The following is a 13,947-nucleotide window of genomic DNA, read 5'->3' as shown; positions in this document are numbered from 1 at the left end:
GTGATTTCAGCCTCCTTCAACTAATCCTGATTAGTCTTCCCAGCACTTCTTATTTAATGGTTCAGATTGGCAGCACCTAACTCAAGGGGTTAGTAGTAGTGTCAAGTCACCTAATGCATACCTAAGAGAAATAATTAGACCGAGTCCCTTGGCACAGAGGCAGGAACTAAGGGAAGCAAACACAGCTGACAAAGACAGAGGGAGAAAAGAAGTACTGATTTCATGCTGCTGTAATCGATGAGAGGAGCTTACTCAGAGTGAGGATCCAACAGGTAGCTGTAGCACGGACAATGGAAATGAAAAACAGCAGAAAAAGACAATACATTCCCAGCCACGCTTACAGCACGCAGTTTTATTTGCCAATGAAATTTAGTGCTCCATAGCAACTGCCTAAAATAATTTCCTTGCACCACTGAAACTGTTAGCCTCTTCATTTGTAATTATGGCATGCCAACATTATTTTTAGTGTGATGTGATGAGGACCCTTGCGTTTGTAGCAGGGATTGCTTTGACCACTAACAGAGATGTTTCCTTTTTTTCCCTGCAAGAGGTGAAAGTATTGTTTTAAAATAACCCTTTCACACATAAGCAGACAAAATAATTGAAATCAAAACTGATTATATAAGACTACTAATTAACCCATTTGTCACCAAGCCATCTGTTACCAACTAATTTGGTCAATTCATTAAAACGCGTTGCCTCATTACATTTAGCATGAGTTATGAGAAGTATGAAGCTTAAACACTTGTAAGGCAGCAGAAACCCTTTCTTCCTTGTGGAAAAGCTCCTAGATGCCTTGAAAAAATCAATTAGCAGGAGCACAGGGCTGTTCAGTAGACCATTTACTCCATCTTTTGGCAAAAGAAAGGACTGCAGTGCTATTGAGTTTCCTCTTCCTCCCCCACTCTGCCAACTGTTGGAAATCCAGACTGCTTTAGATACAAAAAGCCTTACAGCATTGCTTGTCCCACAAACTGAAACCTCTCTGGTTTAGAACACAAAATCAGACACTCAGCAGCAATGCCTTGCACAAAATGATGCTGCTCAAGAGCACCAAGATGCAACTATGAACTTCAATAGTGAACTGGAAGCAACTGCAAGTTTCCAGGATCCAGAGGTCTCTGTGCTCACTCAGGTTGCCAAAAGTTATCACCAGCTTAGTTCATTTGATTTACAAGATCCCAACCAAAGCCAAGAAAGTCAGAACCTATTCAAAGGCACCTTGAAAAGAATCACAAATGAAGCAATACTTTACAAACAATGAAGTATTACTACAGATGAAGTCAGCAGCCTTATTCATTAATATTTCAGGGGGGTGACAAGGAATATAGCTTTTGCTACCCGGTCCTTCGGCACCAGCCACACAAAACCAAACCAGCAGACAAAAGTAGATAAAAGTGTGAGGGTGCTTTTTTCTTAGACAAATGAATAGAAGGCTAACAGAACAACTAAGCAGTTAATGCAGCATTCTGAACACATGCTTAGAATCACAGAATCAACAAGGTTGGAAAAGACCTCAAAGATCATCAAGTGCAACCTGCCACCCAAGACCTCATGACTACTAGACTTATCCTGTTTCTACCTGATTTCTGCCGCCTTTGACTCCAGGTCAGAAACACCTTAAAGTGACAAAGTCAATACCTAGCTCTGTAAACACCCTAAAAGCTACATCATGGACCACTGCAGAAGAAAATTAAGTTCATCTGAGTATCATCTCTCTTTGTTATGGGAAACACTTTCATAGAACTGTTAAGAGGACACTGTTATTACACTGTATTGATTTGGGCCATATTTAGCACTGTGTGCAGGAATATAACCCATGACTACAGAATGCAGATAGATGGGCTTACACTGAGCTATCTCCCAGTATTCTTCACTTGAATAACACCCATTGCTTTCAGTTATCATAAGAAAAAAACATTAAGATACAGTCTTACTCACAAACCCATTCTGGAAATAGGAAATTTGAATGCTCCAGTGCAGTTCTGTTAAATGTGTTCTCAGAACTCCTGGTTCTTTCCACTGAAGTGGCCATAATTCTGCAACACAGAAACCTGGGACAGAAATAACCAAGAAAAGAGCACAAGCCACAGCACTCTACTGAATTCCAATGACAGCTTGATCCCTGACTGCACTTCTCTCCTGACAGGGAGGAACAGTTTGTAGCCTGAAATTTAGTGAGGCTTTACTTGTAATTTCAGAAACAAAAAGTCCATGGAGAAATTCTTCATTGACTGAAAACGACTTACACAAAAACAGCTCGAGGGAGGAGAAACACTTTGTACTTCACAGCTATGGAGCTGATCACATAAATGGGGAAAAGAAAATTGCACAGCCTTACAGGTATTGCCAGCAAGTAGCAAAGCATACTTTTACAAATGGCAGTCACAAGTAGCTTAATGAAATCATTCCACTCTGGAGCAAAACTTGAATCAAATAGGAAATTGTATCTTCATACTGAGAAGTAAACAAGGTAACTATAAGCAAGTTAATAAACTCTTCATTACTGTAATAAGTCAAACACTAATTGACAAAATTAATTACACATTTTTATACTGGAGGATACAGCCAGTAAGATCTCATACAAGAAGGAGTGAAAGAGAGCACAGAACCTGAGGGAGAAACACCCAGAGAAAAACAAGGACTCCACTGGCTGGCCATCAAGCTCAGTACTAAGCAAATGCCATGACTGAAAGGGAAGCACAGGCAGGCAGAGGGCAGAGGTACAGAAGTGAAGGGGGGGAAGGGAAGGTGAGGAAAAATCAGCACAATTTCAGAACCTGTAGAAGTCTAAGGGGAAGCCAAGCACACACACTCCCCCCACACAGGAGTTGTTTAGTTCTAACCATTAGGAAAGAGGATTAAAAAGGCTGAGCAAGCTCTTCAGTATCTGGTCCTACTTGTGGATGCCATGTGCCTCATGAAATCTTTTAAAAGGTTACTTTGGTTAAAAGGACACCCAGTGAAAGCTTCCCCATCCACTGTGCTTAGAATCATAAAGTTCATCTGTTGATTGTAAGCAATATTTCTGCCATATCTCAATTGTATCTCATTTCAAAAAGTAGGTTTTAGCAGAAAGCCTGCTGGCAGCAGCTCCCAATACAATACATCCTTATGGAGCCAGGGGATTATGCCTATTCCTTTTCATTTGGGTTTAAGTACCAAAAGAATTTGGGATAATACCTAGAGCATGTTAAAATACTTAATCAGTAAATGGAAAGGGGAGCAGATTTTTCCATCAGAGTTACAGCTATGTAATTTGCAGTATGTTCTGCATCCTTATGTAGGCTAATTTTACCACCTCTCAAACATGAAGGCTTTATCACTTCCAGAAAGTTATCTGTTCCAGATAAATTTAAATGAGGAATAAATTAGAGACTTATCATTTGGGGAAAATTCCTCCCAACTGTTGCATTTTTACCATATGTCAACTGTACACTACTAACCCACCTCGCCTCTTCCTCCTTTTCCATGCTTTTCAGATTCCTGCAAACTGACACAATCCATTCCTGTTCCTGCAGGTGTTTGGGAGAAGTTTATACAATCATCTGTCACAAACAGCCAGGATATCCCAGAGTCAGTATACAACAATAAGCTACGTTGCAGCTAAGGCCCAGCCCAGCCTTGCATGAATCCAGCCCACTGAGAGGTGAGCTGTTACCCGGACTGAGCTGGCTACCCTGGATTTAGCTTGGCTCTGTTTTCACAAGTTAATCTCAGTCCTGCTGTTTAGATGTAGCCTGAAAAATCCCAGCCCTCAGAAGTGAGCAGTTTTCCAAACTTTCAAATGTTTTTTTCTCCCCTGCCTCTTCCCATGCTTTACTTATTTTTTGATAATTGTAAATGTGTCAACTCTGTAGTGTCAAAATGCCCTGGTCAGAGGTCAGGTTCTAGTTGCTCTAGCTGCAGTCACTCTCAGGCTGCAATAGGAGACAGCCCTTACAGTTAAATCACCTACTGCTTTGTTTGTGCCCTCCAGCAATGCTGCTATCTTTCAGAGCTGTAACAGTTTCAGTGCTGAACTTGAGGCATTTTTGGTTTTAAATACATCAGCAGTTATTAACACACTATTAATACTGCACATCATCACAAAAGCCTCCTGTATGAACTTCAGCACCTCCTCTTCCTTTCATTTTGGGAAAGCAGTGATTGCCATTAGGGATCCTGGATGTGGTCTAGGATAGCAGAGATGCCTCTCTCTTCATCCAAGGACCAAACCACCATTTTATGCCAGTCAAAAAATGTATTGGGTAGAGAGGAAGAAATGCACTTTGAGCAAAGCCAGTGTGTATTACAGGATCACAGGATGTTAGGGGTTGGAAGGGACCTGTGGAGATCATCTAGTCCAACCCCTCTGCCAGAGCAGGGCCACTACATACTAGGTTCAGTACTAAGCCTTCAAGAAGCCAGACCTACACTTGGGGAAGCAACATGAAGAAGCATAGCCAAAGTGATAAAGAAAACAGACCAGGAAAAAAAGCAAGCTTCCAGGAGAGAAACAGTGATCTGCTGCAAAAGGGTATCAAACACCTCAAACAAAAACAACAACAACAAAAAAATCACCTAAGTTCAAAATACTTCTGTGTAACTATCTTTTGATATCTGATGACTGTCAGCTTAGCTCTTCAAGTAACAAATATCCTACAGAAAACAGACTCCTGTCTAGCTCATACATTGCATGAAAACAACAAGTTTGTAGTTGAATTTGAAGCTAAGCAATTCCTCTTTCCTCCCTAATACACATATGCACAAAGTGTCAGTTGCCCCACTCTGCAGTAGCTGAAACATATCAGTAGTCCTGTTTTATGACTTTGAGAAAGTATTCATTTACAAGAAAGCTGTGAGGGAAAGGAAAAATTATTTCATATTTTGGTATCCATGCCCTAATCCTGTGACATAAATCAAGAGGCACATCTTCAGAAAGAAAAACAAAGCCTAGGAGAAACCAAATACCGGGAAAGACACTTCTCCCATTGAATGCTGAAGCCTTCCAACCAGAGTTCAGCAGAAATATTTTGGATTGATAAATTGGATACAGAGGCATGAATTCCTGTCCTCTCCACACATAAATAAAAAGTACAGTGAAAGTGCAATTGTGCAAAACAAGGGCAAGCTATTCTAAGGCGTACAGGAAGTGTCAGGATGATAAACCACATAAGCACAGAATTAAATCAAAGTTAATGGCCACTAGCTAGTATTTAACTTGCTTTCATTTCTCTTTTCTTTCCATTTTTCCACCTAGCCTGCTCAGCTCATAAAATTGCCATTATAAGTGAGAAGCAAAGGCACGACTCAATGCTACATCAATTATGATGACTTTATTGTGACATACTGGTATTCAGCTGATCCCAGAAGGCTATACCAATGCCTTGGATGCAATTAATTTCTGATTGATCTAACTCACTCCAGTACTGCATGTAAAATGTTCATAGACATTTGAATAACTCTATTATATGTAAGAGATTACTGCACAGAGATCATTTGGAATTAATTGCCAAGCTATTTTAGCAAATGTAATACACCAATCCAGTCCTATTGTGGTAGCAGTTATGTAATTGCTTTACAAAGTAAACTAATGAAATAAATGAACTCTGACTAATGTGTGGCATAACAGAGCTGAAAAAGTGAAATCACACTGTAGATTTTTTTTTATCCACCTCTGCAGGGCTGGGGATGATGAGTTAGCTTTCCCACTGCAGAACTGTGTATGAGAAGGATGACTTCATAAAAACAATTTTGCTTCACTGGCTGCAGGTGACCCCAAGGGGTGCAGCTTCTGAAAGCACTGATAGAAGCTGACTACTCAATACCTTAAGTGTTTGCAAAACCTGAGGACAAAGAAACCTTCATTATCACAAGGGGCTGCCAGGGTTTGTTTTGTTTGGATGTGTGTGATGAGATTTCTCAGGGCTAAGCATCATTTAACACTACCTGCTAAACACAGAAAGGGAGTTCTACATTTGGCGCTGATGGCTATCACTCAGTTAAACATGCAGTTTATAGCACACCTTTGACGACAGTGACTGAGACTTTCAAGTGAGGTAGCTAATGGAAAGATTGATGAGTTGGCTGTTAGCAAGAAGGACAAGAGTTTGAAGGACCTGGGGAAAGCAACTGCAAAGTTAAGGCATGAGAGGAGTTTTTACTAGCACAGGAGAAAGGTGCTCATTTCTGGAGGCTGACTGCAACAGCAGTCTCTGACTTTCCCCTGGGAGTACTATTTCAAATCATTACTCCAAAACACAGAAACACAATCCTCTGATAGTTCCAGTAGGGTCAGTGGTCCAGATAGCCACAGATGTCAATACAGTCATTGTAAAACACCTCTCTTAACTCTGAACCTCCCCGCCAGGGATGTCAGAACACTTCCTGCCCTCAGCAATTGCTCACCAGAAACTATAATTCAAAACTGTTACAAAATAATAAAAAAGAGACATTTTCAAAAGAAAAAGAAACACTTCTTTTTTATGTTAGCTTAATTTAATTGTAAAGAATTTCTTTTTATAGATGAAAGATCCCTGAAAATGATCTTATAATTTAATATTAGGCCATTTTTAATGGCAATAGGGATGGGATCCACTGAAATCCCACAAGACAACCTCACAATCAGAACTGAAACACCAGAATTGATGAGATGCTGACCTTTACTCCTATCCTTGCCACACACACAGAGAAATCTGTCCTAGCCACTGCCCCAAGAGCTGGCAACTTCTCCTGGTGTTAGATTGCTTAGGGAACTATTTCAGCTACTCTTTTAGTCACTAGCTCCCAGCTATACTGCAGTAGGCTGTATTTTGGCAAGAGCAGCTAGACTTCTATTTAAGAAAGCAGGAAGAAAAGAAATAAAAGCAGCATTCTGTGGAGGGAAAAGTGACAAACAAGGGAGTGAGAAACAAAAGGAAAGCAAGGCTCATTTCTGAGACTGCTTTAGTAAAACCCAGGAAAATGCAGAGCATGACTTGAATTCTTTCTCTAGGTATGGATACACGGATCATCTCTGTTAAAACCAAACACAGCTGCACCACTGTGAATTCCAGCAGACACTACTAGGCATAAAGAAATGAACAGCCTGATCCCCCATCAACTTCAATTATTTGCTGTGTCACATACAGATTTTTAAAGGAAGATACTTACATATTTCTCCTCAAAAACATTTTTAATGTGGATTTATTTGGGGTAGACTGTCTGAAGATTTTATTCACAATCCAGACCATGGAATCTACAGGGAACCACCACTCCTGCAGACTGTCAGAAGCTGTGGTTTGTGTGAAATTGATACTGCTTAGAGCTGATTACCAAACTCCTTACATCTCATGTGTGACTTACTACCATTTGTAACATTTTTTAATACAAAAAATAGCAGCAAAGTAGCCAAAAGCAAATATACTCTACAGATCTTTTCACAAGTCCTGCAATATACCAGGACTACACATTAGTGTTTTTCCTTAAAATCCAAGTTACTGGTAATATTAAGCAGTGAATTTGACTCCAACTCTGCAGCAGGCACAAGAGTCTCCAACTTCCAGTGGCAAAAAGAATTTTTGCCCTTTTTACACAAAGAACTAGAGCTCCAAAGAAGCCAGAGTTAAAATGAAAACATAAGCAAGAAGCAATTTGTTCAACTGCTCTACTGTTATTGGGGCACTAACATTTTTGTTCAGAAAAAAACTAGCAAGTGGTGGTGCTTTGAGTAGCTGCTGCAACAGGTAGTGCTGCCAGGGAGAAAGGAAAACCAATCATCAGTCTGGATACCCATGCTAGCCTGTCAGTGATCTGATCTACTAGGTAGCCCAGGGCAAATCACTGTTTTTTAAGCTAAGTTCATGCCTAGGTATAACGGGCTACCTCCCTCACAGCATCAGTTCAGGAAGAATTCCCCATGCTGCCATTCTGGCACAGTTCACAGAATACCTCAAGTTGGCAGGGACCCATAAGGACCAAGTCCAACTCCCTGCTCCTTGAGACTACCTAAAGTGCAATCCTATGACTAAGAATGCCATGCAGATACTCCTTGAACAAAATCCCTGGAAGCTCCAAGTACTCACCAGCACTTCTCTTTTTGCAGGACCACAGCTTTTATTTGAGGCTGCAATTATCTTTATCTGGCTTTAGAAGAAGTTATGAAAAGTTGGCCCAGATGCAAACAGGTCAAGCTTGCATCCCAAAGGCTCCAATGCTTCACACACACACACAAGTTGCACACAAGCTTCTCCTAATTATTTTGAATGGTTTGTCTGTAAAAAGCTTCAGCACCAAAGAACACATATTGTGGCACAGTCAAAAAAAAAAGCCCTAAAAAACGTCAGAGATGTCCTTGTCTCTGGCACACAAAGGCAATCATCCCAAAGAAGAGGTAAGATGTTATCAGTTACAACTAGCCCAGGAAAGCATGGCACAACAATCAGTCCATTCTGATTAGTAATAAAGGGAGAGGGATTAACCAAAGCTATGTACAGGGTGAGATCCCTTAACATCTCATATGGATTGTATTAGCCAAAAATGAAATCCAAGACCAAATGTAAATCATTACATGAGTTTAAGAAACATTAGTCACACGCCCCCAGAATACTGCCTGTAAAGTCACTGGCAACACTGAAAACATGGTGAGGAAAAAAAGAGCTGTGGAGATCATGAGGTAGAGTTTCTATCTCAAAGAAACAGCTCCATCTCATGTTTGAGCAGCAGGAGTATTTTGTCCAAACTTACCTTCCAAACATATTTCTAGGAGAAATCCAGCTAACATAATCCACAGCACCATGGTCCAAAAGGCATCATTACAGCATCTATGTTATTTTTTCCACTCCAGCCTTTGCAGTATTACTGGTGGTAATAACTATGCTCTCCACAAAACAGATGTTGTGTCACGACCTCTTTACTTTTCCAGGCTGAATTCAATGCCAGCAGTGAATTTTCTAGTGACAAAACAACGTTATGTTCAGCTGCAGTATTTTTCCACCTAATTCACAGCTGCAGGGGAAGAAAAAAAATACCCACACCACCAGTTAGAACCCTTCATAAATTGCTCAAAGTTACCAGGGAACTAGTTTTAGGTAGTATATTTCAATTCAGCTGATTGAATCCATTTGTTATTGCAGAAGTTGATTTGCTTAACATCTCCTGGCTTTACTCCTCTCTTTTCCAGACTTCTACTTCAGCACCAGATTTGCAGATGTTATAAATTGCAGTTCATGTCCTAAAATAATTAGTCTTCACTTTTTCTTTGCTGTGATCAGGTGAACATCTTCCTGCCTTGAACACAAACATTTAAGTCCCAAGTTAGGTAATGAAGTGCATCTGACTGTGTCTAACCCTTGTTCTGAATTGCTATACTAGGACTTTGCTCAAATAAGACACCACTGGATAAACTGGAATATGCATGCAAGTGTTACATAGTCCAGAGCACAAAAAACATTGCCTTGGGTTCCCATGGCCCAACACAGCAAAAGGACTTGAAGGAAAACCATAGATGGCATCAAGAGAGAGCAAAGAGTGGGAACAATGCAATATAATATTCAGGGGGGTTAATTTCTGTTGGTTTTGCCAAGATGATGCTGTTAGCAACAGTTGGCAGTCAGTGTATCAATGATCCATGTGAACTACTCTGAAGACAGTCTGGGAGGGGAAAAAAAAGGACATGCAGTGAATTATATTACTCATAACAAATTGAAGCATTCTTTAAAACATCAGTCTAGATTTGCCAAAACAAATACTGTTCAAAGGCACTCTGCAGAGAGCCTTCCACAACTTCTCAAGTTCAGTTGTTCCATCCATGCATCAGAACAACACCTTTTATATATATATAATCAGCCTGCCAGGGCCCATCAGGAGCAGCAGGGCACTATTCATTTGGCCAAAGGTTAGCTCAGTCCCTTTTTCTCACCCTGATTGTGTGAAAGTTGTCGCAGCCACAAAGATGCTGTGCACTCTGCCACAAAGAAACAAGGAAGCAAAAAAAATAAACCATATAGATTTTCAAATACTTCAGAGGCGAATTTGTGAGCTACCCCTGGCCTTCATTCAGAAAGGAGGAGGAGGAGGAGGAGGTTCTTCACCATGAGAGTGGTGAAGCCCTGGAATGGGTTGTCCAGGGAGGTGGTTGAGGCCCCGTCCCTGGAGGTGTTTAAGCCCAGGCTGGATGAGGCTCTGGGCAGCCTGATCTAGTGTGGGGTGTCCCTGCCCATGGCAGGGGGGTTGGAACTAGATGATCCTTGTGGTCCCTTCCAACCCTGACTGATACTATGATACTAAATGGTCTCAAGAAAGTACCAAGCAGAACTGCTACTTTAATAACTATTTATGAATACAACAGCCAAACCTGCATTGCAGTGATGTTCAACATTTCCTGTGCAGGAACAGAAACATTTCTTTTGGTCTGTGACGTCCTGAACAGGTATTTGCTTGACATACACACTTATATTCACTGAGGTGAAATGTATTTGGCAGTCACTGCACGTACCCATAACCTATAACACATCAATAGTTTGTGATGACAGCAAAGGCCATAGAAGTTGATCAAGGTTTTGACATTTGGAAACAATTATTCTTATTAGTGGGCAGGTGCTTTATTGGTAACAGAGCTACAGCAACAAAACATTGGCTAATTGCAGTGCCAAAGAGTAAGTGTAATTGCACGTAATGACTTGCTCAAGCTCTGCATGAGCAGCTCTGAATTACATTTGCTCTTGTTTTCTTTAGGGCTGCAAAGCTCATCCAACTTTTTCTCCTTTTTAAAGCTTTAAAGCCAAGGGATATCCTCATCTAATACTCCGTTGCAGTGACCATTTTAACTATAAGTCCATGTCATCACTGCTGCTTGTAACTTCTAATGACAGAGAGAAACACTATGTTATCACTGAAAAACCTTAGAGCAGTATTGGTATTATTTTGTTTGTTTGCTGAAGCTAACCACCGAGCAAGCTTCCCACTTTTGTAAGGCAATTAATTGTATCCAGAGAGCAAACTTCTTACAGAGGAAGAATAGTATCACACACAACTGCCTGCCCTAGCAATGCACAGGTAAAAGCCTACTTGACTGGCAAAGTAACTGACAAGTGGTCTGCAGCAAAGCAGACTCTGCTCCATGGGCACACTTTGAGCTTCCAAGCGTGTTCAGTGGAAGAAGCACTTGTGCAGATGCACATTGAAGAGCTTTATTTGCAGCGACAGAAATGCATTCAAAGACAGAAGCAACTCTCAGAGCAGAAGACTTGTCCTCAGAGAGACACTGTGTTCCTTGCACACACACTGCACTCTGCCACATATCCCTTCTTCCTTTCCTCATACCACAGCATCTCCCCGCTCTCCAGAGAGACTGCTAAAAATCATTACACAAATAAGAGCAGGCACATGAATGCACTTCATGGTCCTCATTTTATAGAATTATTCCCCCCAAACCTTTCCATTAGGAAAGCATTAGCACTGCCAAGTCAAGCATCCAGACCTGAAAAGACAGCTGAACAAAATTGTCCTGTCCAACCTTAATTTGCTCCCTCCTCACTCCTTACTGTCAGGGCCTGCAACCAGGCCATAGCATAAAATTCAAGCTAGCTGGACAACACATTTCTCATTCCACCCCAGTGGAAGATGGTGAACCACCACATTTTTACATTAAGACTAAACTGATTTTGTTTCATCAAATAGAGGAGTTATGAAGTGGTGATGAATTTCTCACAGACAGTGCACAACTCAGCCTCAGTTGCTCTCCAAGACACAAGTAGTCTTCTTGGAACAGTATCAGTGCACTGTCCACACCCCTCCCTCACCCAAGGAAGAGTGAAGAGGGACCAAGGGTCATAAACATTTCTGCATTCAACAAAGTTATGAGCAAAACTCATCAGTCTTCTCCCAAGCTTTGTTATATTCCTTCTTCTTGAAGCTCTCTCTCCAAAGTGCATCATGAAGAACAACATATGATTCTTGTTTATTAGCAGACTACATACATCTTAATCTGTTTTTAAGAACTACTCTCTCCATTTTTTTCTACTTTTCACATTTGTCTATTTCAGTCTCTGGAAATGGGTCAGAGACTAACATGTTTGTCCCCCTGGTTACATTCCTTTCCACTTTCTCAGTTCAGTAAGATCCCATCGAGCTCTGCTAAGCAGTCACACTGAAGACAGATGTATCTGAGAATCATGAAATCTCACAGGCAAATAACACAGAGCTCAATTAGATGCCCACTCAACACAACTGAACAGGCAATCTGACAAAGCAACCCCAAAAGTCAGAGTAGTTTAACTTCGCCCACAAGTTACACCAGAAATTTGACTATGCTACTCTAGCTGCACATGGGGAATCCATGAATGAAGCTCTCCAACCAAACAGGGTCCATTCCTCCTTTGAGACCACAGCAAGACACTGCAAGAGCCTCAGTTCAGATCCATAAACTAAACAGTACAAGCACCTTTTTGTGTGGAAGTAATCCAAAATGCAACAGAGATAACCGCTTCCTATCACTGTTTAGATCCCCCAGCTGCTAATGCTTTTGAGCATGCCTTGCACTTAGTTTCCATGGCCCAGCTGTACATCAGATGTGGAGAGCCTGAAACTTCATTTTAAGCTTATAATGGAAATGAACAGCATTTACAGAGCACTATCAGAATGCAGATGAGTTCTGTATTTTGTGCTGAACAGAATCATTACATCTCAGCAGATCTATTGATGCAACGATATGGTTCAAAAAGCCTCAGATCCTCTCTTTGCTATTATCTGGAAAATAAGGGTAATGAACCAAACCATGAAGCAATACGATGCTCAAACAGCAAGAGGTAGAAAAATCCACCAAAAGAATTTAAAAATTCAGATTTAAGAACCATGCAGATGTCAGCAAATTAGGACTAGGTGACCTCAAGGCACTCACATTCAGGCAATAATTCACAAACACTAACAGGTCAACACCTGATACAGCTGCTAAACCATGGTCAACATTCAAGCTTACACCTGTGAGTTTTCATGCCTACTAAGTCAGATGAAATATTTGAATAAAAGCTTCAACTCCTAACTTCATTTCATTTTAAAGAGAAAAAGAGTGCAGATGGCAGCCCCCCTCTCACTTCTGTTCTAGTACTGTAAATATTTACTTGCAGGTAAAGAATAGCTCCATAATTGGTTAGTACCTAACAATAAGGTTTTCAAATTCTTCACCGAAAGAGTTGTTAGCCACTGGAATGTCCTGCTCAGGGAGGTGGTGGAGCCACTGGCCCTGGAGATGTTCAAGAGGAGGTTGGATGTGGCACTTGAAGCCATGGCTTAGTGAGTCATGAGGTGTTGGGTGACAGGTTGGACTTGATGATCTCTGAGGTCTTTTCCAACCTTACTGATTCTATGATAATTCAGCAAATAAACGTCATTATAAATCAAGTTTACTCCTGGCCACCTGAACGATTTTCATCACAACAATGCATTGTTTAAAAGCAAACAAAGAAACCTTCCCATTCCAATCATTACAAACATACATTTCAACAAAAGCAAAGAGGGGAAAAAAATTACTAATGATGCCACTTGTTACAAAAAACAGTACAATGAATTTTCTCAATGAATTGCTTGGGAAAGATTGTGCACATTTCTAGGTTGATAAATAAGTTTGTACACGTGCTGGAAGGTGTCCAGAGAAGGGCCACAAGGATGATCAGAGGGCTGGAACACCTCTCCTATGAGGACAGACTGAAGGAGTTGGGGCTGTTCAGTCTGCAGAAGAGAAGGCTCTGAGGTGACCTAATTGTGGCCTTCCAGTATCTGAAGGGGGCCTACAGGAAGGCTGGGGAAGGACTTCTCAGCATCTCAGGTAGTGCTAGGACTAGGGGGAATGGAATGAAGCTGGAGGTGGGGAGATTCAGGCTGGATGTGAGGAGGAGGTTCTTCCCCATGAGAGTGGTGAAGCCCTGGAATGGGTTGTCCAGGGAGGTGGTTGAGGCCCCGTCCCTGAAGGTGTTTAAGCCCAGGCTGGCT

At 41.2% G+C, this 13,947-nt stretch overlaps 1 long non-coding RNA gene across 2 annotated transcripts in view; it reads right to left on the bottom strand.

The window, feature by feature from the left end:
* The window catches only part of LOC137450888 (uncharacterized), a 30,012-nt gene extending 20,007 nt beyond the window's left edge, over nt 1-10,005 (bottom strand). For both annotated transcript variants that reach the window (XR_010989678.1, XR_010989677.1), the window contains exon 1: nt 8,707-10,005. This is a non-coding gene — a long non-coding RNA (uncharacterized lncRNA). The remainder of the gene's footprint in view (nt 1-8,706) is intronic.
* Between the last annotated feature and the right edge of the window lie 3,942 nt (nt 10,006-13,947).

Source organism: Melanerpes formicivorus, unplaced genomic scaffold (assembly GCF_026170545.1).
Source record: "Melanerpes formicivorus ecotype bairdi unplaced genomic scaffold, bMelFor1.0.p_v2 SCAF_38, whole genome shotgun sequence".
Classification (NCBI taxonomy): Eukaryota; Metazoa; Chordata; class Aves; order Piciformes; family Picidae; genus Melanerpes; species Melanerpes formicivorus.
This window is presented reverse-complemented; position numbering and strand designations above follow the sequence as displayed.